Source organism: Vipera ursinii (genome assembly GCF_947247035.1).
Source record: "Vipera ursinii genome assembly, chromosome: 1".
Taxonomy (NCBI): domain Eukaryota; kingdom Metazoa; phylum Chordata; class Lepidosauria; order Squamata; family Viperidae; genus Vipera; species Vipera ursinii.
Genome location: NC_139512.1, coordinates 223,761,771 through 223,768,573, shown reverse-complemented (window position 1 = coordinate 223,768,573; position 6,803 = coordinate 223,761,771).

The window sequence follows — 6,803 nt, the reverse complement described above, 5'->3', positions numbered from 1 at the left end:
TTTGTATGTTTAATTTGTTTGGAGTTACCTCTTTTCTAATTTTTTAAGATATTTTCAAAGCTTAAATATTATTTTGTTAATTGTGAACACACACACACAAAGAGAGAGAGAGAGAGAAAGGGAGAGGGGGAGAGAGAGATTTAAAAAAATAAAATCAAATTTAAAAAATCAGAAAGTTGGGTTCCAGATCTTAGTAGCATTCAGGAAGAGGATGGCCAAATACCATGACAGCTTAATTGTACCTCAGCACAACTGTTGAATCATTTAAGAGTTGCTTCCCCCCACTGCTTTCCTGTTGTATGATAAATAAGAACTAAACAATGGCATTTGGGAGGAGTTGGAAGTAGAACTACAGAAATACAATATTCTTTTTCTTACTATGCAGCAGAAATGGGAAGCTGCTTTTTGACAGTCAGAAGAGTGGAAAGGGGCATCAGTTAGCCCATAAACTGGTCAGCAACTTTGGAGGATCTTCCCCCCACCAATCTAGGGACTCACTCATAGTGCACATTGAAAACAGATGGCTGACACTCCTTGAAAAAAAAAGTCTAATGATAGTCTTTTTTGTTCCTTAAAAGTATTTTTAATCTTGGATGCATGTTGAAAAGTCCATACATAATATTCATTTTCAAGCATTCCGTTCTCACAGCAATATCTTCTTATTGTGAATGGACCTAAGTCACAGAACATATGATACATGCTCCAACCTGTTTTCCTGACACTACTATATCTTACTGAAATTCTCTTTTCGTGATCTTTAACTGGATGAAACAGTGCATAATAGGGCAACAATTTTGAACCAAGGTTCCTCAAATGTACTAAGTTACAGAATGTGTCCAAAGTCCAGGACTCATGACTCCCAAGGGAATGAGATTTGAAAATATTGTGGCTGCTCCAGTGCTTCTGTTTGCTGCTGCAGTCACAAGATCTTCTTTTTCAATGTTCTGTGACAGTTTCCCAGCCAGTCTCACAATCCTTTGCTTCCTCCCTGACCCAGCAGCAGTCAATAACCTGCCTGCTGAAAGAGAAATGAAGGGGGAAGGAAGGGAGGGAAGGGAAGTAACCTGAGAAAGAAAGGAACACACACACACACACACACACACACACACCCACCCTTCCCGGCCTGTGCCACAAGCAATCTCAGTGGAGAAGCCAGAAAAAAGTCACACCTACTCCCACTGCTTTTTTGCCCACCTGTGGCCAGGAAGGAAATATCTTGAAATGATGCCCCAATGGGGCAGGGGAAAGGGTTGTCTAATTTTCCCCCTAAATGCATTTAGAATAATATTTTAGAAAGCCACTGTTTTTATCCTCGATTTAGTGCAAGGTGTAGTTCTATAAATTTCACATTGGGATGCTATTCAGGGAAAATACAAGTTTATCTGTAAGAGTGGAAAATCCAGGTGAATAAGAGTTGATTCTGTAATAAAATATTCTATAAATTCTGAAACTGACGAGAGAATAGAGGAAGGGTCACTTGTAAACTCTGCTTCCCCAAAGAACCTGGTAGAAGAGAAAGGATCAGTTGTACGAAAACCAGCTACACATCTATGCTAAATGTATGCTTTAGTCGGGAAACTGACTGAAATAAACCCAGCTGCAATTAGAGCCTGCTAGCAACTCCTATTTCTCCTGCAGCTGCAAGATGCTCACTTTACAATTAGTGGACTTTGCCCCAGATTCTTTTTCAGGCGCTTATTAAGTACCAACTGCATTTTGCAAAACTATCACTTCCACAGTGACACACACACACATACACACAAAAGAAACTTTTGTGAGAGCTAAGGCACTTAGAACAATCATTCCTTTAAAACAGAATGATTCTCAACTGAGAATAGGCAAGGATATGTGGCCTGTCATTTCCAAGCTGAGTATTGTGAAACATGCTCGTGGATAAGGCTACAAAAGCAAACAGAAATAAAACAGATATTATTTCCTCACCTCCACCACCCTCCCCTGCTCCCCCCTCCCAACCTTCCAGCCGTAACTACTAATTGTTTTATGAAGGCGATCCTGGAAAAAGATCAAAACAGGAAAAGGCAGACAAGATCAGTTGACTTTTCTTTCCCTATTATCATCAATTGGCCTTGAGGCAGGATATACTGTAGGCTCATTTAAAAGGAAAATACAAGTATTTATTTTATTTCTAAATAAAGGAGGGCAACTCACCTTGGTGATACTGAAAAGCTAACCAAATTGGATGAGAGACAAGAAATTGCAGAACTGTAGTATTAGCCCTCCTGGCTAAACCAGACAGGGAACACAACTAGACAATCTAACTCTATTGTATGGCTACATTAGCTTGAAGGTACAAGCTTCCCATGGCCACTTTTTACTGCTTAATGATCCTAAGATTCTTTCTTTGACCATTAAGCCACTGAGGGCTCCTGCCTGTCTTCTCTGATTGTTTTCTAGGCAGCATCTCTTCCTTTCATCCCCCAAGATCATGGGTGTCAAACTTGATCACATCATGTGAGGTATCGTGACATTTTTGCCTTTGTGGAGCTGGGATGGGCATGGCCTGTGTGTGATGCAACTGGCCCGTGGGTCACCAGTTTGACCCCCCCTGCCCAAGATCATCCACACATTCTATTACATATAGGCTAGACTGAGAATTTGAAAAAAAAATCCAAGTAGAAAGCAATGGCAAGCCTTCTTGCAATGGTAAGAAAATAACATGGATGATGATATCAAAATAGAAGTCTTTATTTGGCCAAGTGTGATTAGACACACAAGGAATTTGTCTCCTGTGCAGAAACTCTCAATGTACATGTAGATGTCCACACATTCTTGGTAAGGTTAATTTTAAGAAGTCCTTTAGATGGAATGACATATTTTTCCATACAAACATATTTTTCAAGACAAAGAATACTGGTATTGTGCACTCAAATATCTGATCTCCAGTTATTAATGTATTTGGGTGTTTTATCTTAGCACAAGGAAAAAATGTGGATCTACTTCCACAACATAATTCATACTTCATGGTCCTCTGGGCACTTATCCAGCCAAAGTTAAGTGCCTTTCAGTCCAATTAATTTTGGTCGCATAAATTTGAAAACATGTTTCTTCCAAATCAATATTATTTTTAAAATGTTCTATCTTTTCTGGATGATGTCCTGAAGTTGGCAGGGCACTTAAAATTGTAGACCCAATACTATCATTGTAGGCCCCATGCCTGTTTCATCTTGGTGTTCAGAATAGCTCGAGTAAGACAGCCAAAAGAAAATCTATAAATTTATTAATTTGTAGCCATCCCACCACAGTCGCCGGTAATTTTGATTGCTATTCCCATGATGAACTCAGGCTCCAGGAGGCACTTAACAAATGACCTACATTAAGTTGGTGTCCCTACCTGGGATCGTATTTGGACTTCAGCCAGGTAGCCATTATATCACTGAACATTTAAGGAAAATGAATCACCTAGGCTACCTTTTTGTGCCGTAAATCTTTTAAAAGGCATCAGGAAAGTTGTCTCAGAAAAAAAAGCAAAGAAAGTTAAGTTGTCGCCCTGAAGCTAAGCGAACAAAGTGTTCTTTCCACCATCTTTTGAAAAGGAAAAAAAAAGACTTGTGTAACAAGGGCATAATCTGTAAATATTTCTGGATGATGCTGAATTATGCTGACTTTGTATTGTGCAACTCTACCCTCTGATGATAAACAGCCATGCATCACAGCTTTGTGCTCTGCTTGCCACAGGCACAATACTGCTAAATTAATAGTTAATTCAGAGAAGTTGACTATTATATTACCTTTGGAATTAGAAAATGAAAACCTTGCTGTCATCTGCCTTGAAGGAGAATAATGCAGTCTCCCAATGGATGATGATGAAATAGTATCTTGGAATCATTCCCATTAAAATCTGGGCACTTGCTTCCAAAGTAAATGTGCATTTCATATATGCCACCCAGCGTCCTTGTAGGACAAAGGGTGGGGATGGCATATAAATCTTTCTACATGTGTATGCATAAAAATAAATAAATATGCTGCCTATTCCTACCATATGTTTTTGTGTGTGCATAATTTCCTTATGTAGAAGCAATTTGTAGTTTGCATAATTAGCATTTAAATATGATAGTGTAGGTTTTTTTTGAAGGTGCAGGTTTAAAGACAGAATGAATGAATAAAAAATGAACACTCTTAGAAAATCCCATCACTTAGAATTAAATGCATATTCTATTTTATTTATGTAAAGCCTCAACAAAAATGTCTGCCATATACGGGTCATTATTATGATGGTTTCTGACTAAGTCAACATTCAAAATTTGGCTTGACAGATATTTTTTTTAAAAAAAAATTAGTAAAATGAAACTAACCAGCATGGCTTAATTTACCATATATGTTTATGAGAGAGGGCTAGTTTGGTGAAGTGGTTATTGTTATGTAGCGGGTTCTTCACGCGGGAAAGGAGACGAAGCAAGTGAGTTCAACAAAGCTCATGGTTTATTGCTTGCAGGATCTGAACTGGGAATTGGGCTGCAACTAGCAGCAATTTATAGCCTAGCCCCTAGGTGGCAGCCAATAGGTTTAAAACAACCACTGCCACCTAAGGACAGCCAATAGCAGCACTGGAGACCTGGAGTCTGGGTTGCTGGAGAGTCGTTAGCTGCTCCAACTAACCATGTGGTATTACAATTGAGCCCAATACATAACAGTTATGATGCTGGAGGAGAAACAAACTGACCATGGGCCAGCCATTCACAATCTAACTTACCTCACAGGGTAGATATTGTGAAGAAAATAAGGGGAAATGCTATGCAGGCCACCTTGAATGTATATATGTAAATATATACATAGGAATAGAAATCTAAAAAAATAATGTCTGAATTGCAGGGATTGCATTTATTCAAAAAACAAAACAAATCTCAACTTGTTAAACAAGAGTTGGTAACTGGAAAACACCCACTGACTCTCCTGTACAGCCACTAATTCTCTTGTAGCCCAAGAGAAGGGATTTTACTGCAATGCTGGAGTTCAGTACAGGAAGAAATCCAGATCACTGGTCCATCTAAAACAAATCCTTTGAGGGTTTTTTTTTTAATATACAGTATATACAGCATTTGGTCTCAACATGCAAACACGACTTCCCCTATTGATCCATGGTGAGGCTGGCTCTTGTATTTCCATTCTGATGAGCTTTATACTCCCATACTGGAAGCCAAGCATCATTTTAGGATTATATCCACAAGCAAATGCTACCGAAGCATCGAAAGAACAATGCTCTTGGCTTCGTTTCTTCCAGAATCCTACATCTCCCTGAGTTGTCCGAGAGATACCAGAATATTTGAGGGTCCAATCTGAGTCAGTCACCAGGACCAGAGGTTTACTCTTCCAAGCTTTTGGACTCGTGCTGGAGCCCATCCTCAGGGAACTTCTTAATTCATTTATTTACTTTATTTATTTATTTAACCCCACCTTTATTATTTCTGTAAATAACTCAAGGCAGTGAACCTATCTAATTCTCCTTCCTCTTCCTGTTTCCCCCATAACAGCAACCCTGTGAGGTGAGATAGGCTGGGAAAGAATGACTGGCCCAAAATCCCCCAGCTGGAATTCCTGCCCGAGCAGGACCTTAACCACTAGACCACGCTACACTCCATACACCAAAGTGGGAAAGTGCTACTCAGGGGAGAGGCAGTCAGTAACGGGCTATTATTTACCGCTCAGAGTGTGCGGTAAAGCGCTATGGATCAGTATAAAGTCTAAGTGCTATTGCTATTACTCTTCTTCCCTTTTCAGAAAAAGAGCTGGTGAAATGATAACGCGAGGGAGCCCGGCCTACCAGAGGATATTAACACCTCGGCAGAACTGACATCTTCTATATGTGTAGTCAACAAAAATGAAAAAAAAAATAACTTTCTAGACCTAGCCATGCACGTCCAGTACGCAGCTGAGCTCCTTCTCCTAAAATGTCCACACATTAAGTGAATAAAACAGATTGTGATTTTATTTTATGGAAATAAAATGCAGACACAGCTTCCCAAATAATTTGATTTCCCTGTCCCATTCTTCAACTTCAGAATGCTCTGCATTTTTTTTAGTATCATCCCTATGTTTGTTTGTTTTACTGTGTCCAGAGTAGCCAAGATTTAGATCACTTTTGATTTGCTTTCTTAATAAGACTTGAACGTACCAAAAGAGTTTTCAGATATTGGAGACATAACTTGCTCTAGGCTGAAGAGTTAAGGACTTCTGCCAACACTTAAGCTTTGCCGATAAATCACACGTGGCAGGTTATATAATAGGCTTGGGCTTTATATACTGTATCTGTAGGACAGCGGCATGTAAAAATGCTTCAATCTGAAGAAATTTCACATTGGCCCAGGGCTGTAGTTTTATAGAGCAGTCTAGGCAAAGTGAATTCAGTAGCTAATCATATAAGCCTCTATGGCAAGTTTTTGTTTTCATTAAGTTGTGGTTATCCACCATCTCATCTTTTTTTTCTTTTTCTTTTTCTTTTTTTTTAAAAAGGAAATTGAAAATTGAAAGCCTCTGAAAAAAACTTGGGGGAAAAAATGATTACCTACCTGCGGAAAATCACACCAGGTTATATAAGGTTATTGCAGGTAAGATATTTTTATTTCTCTCCCCACTTTCGCCTTTGCTTACACTTCTGTAGGGCTACTGTTTGGGTCAGCCAGCAAAAGAATATTAAATTTGGTACAGTCAGTTTTCCTGCCATCAGTGGGAGTCTAATTAAATTTATAGGGAGATGCCTTGGTTAGCAATCTGGATAACTGGCATCATTCTACATTGCCCAGAGCAAAAAGTGTGCATTTTGTTATTGTGTTTTCAGATTTTTTTAA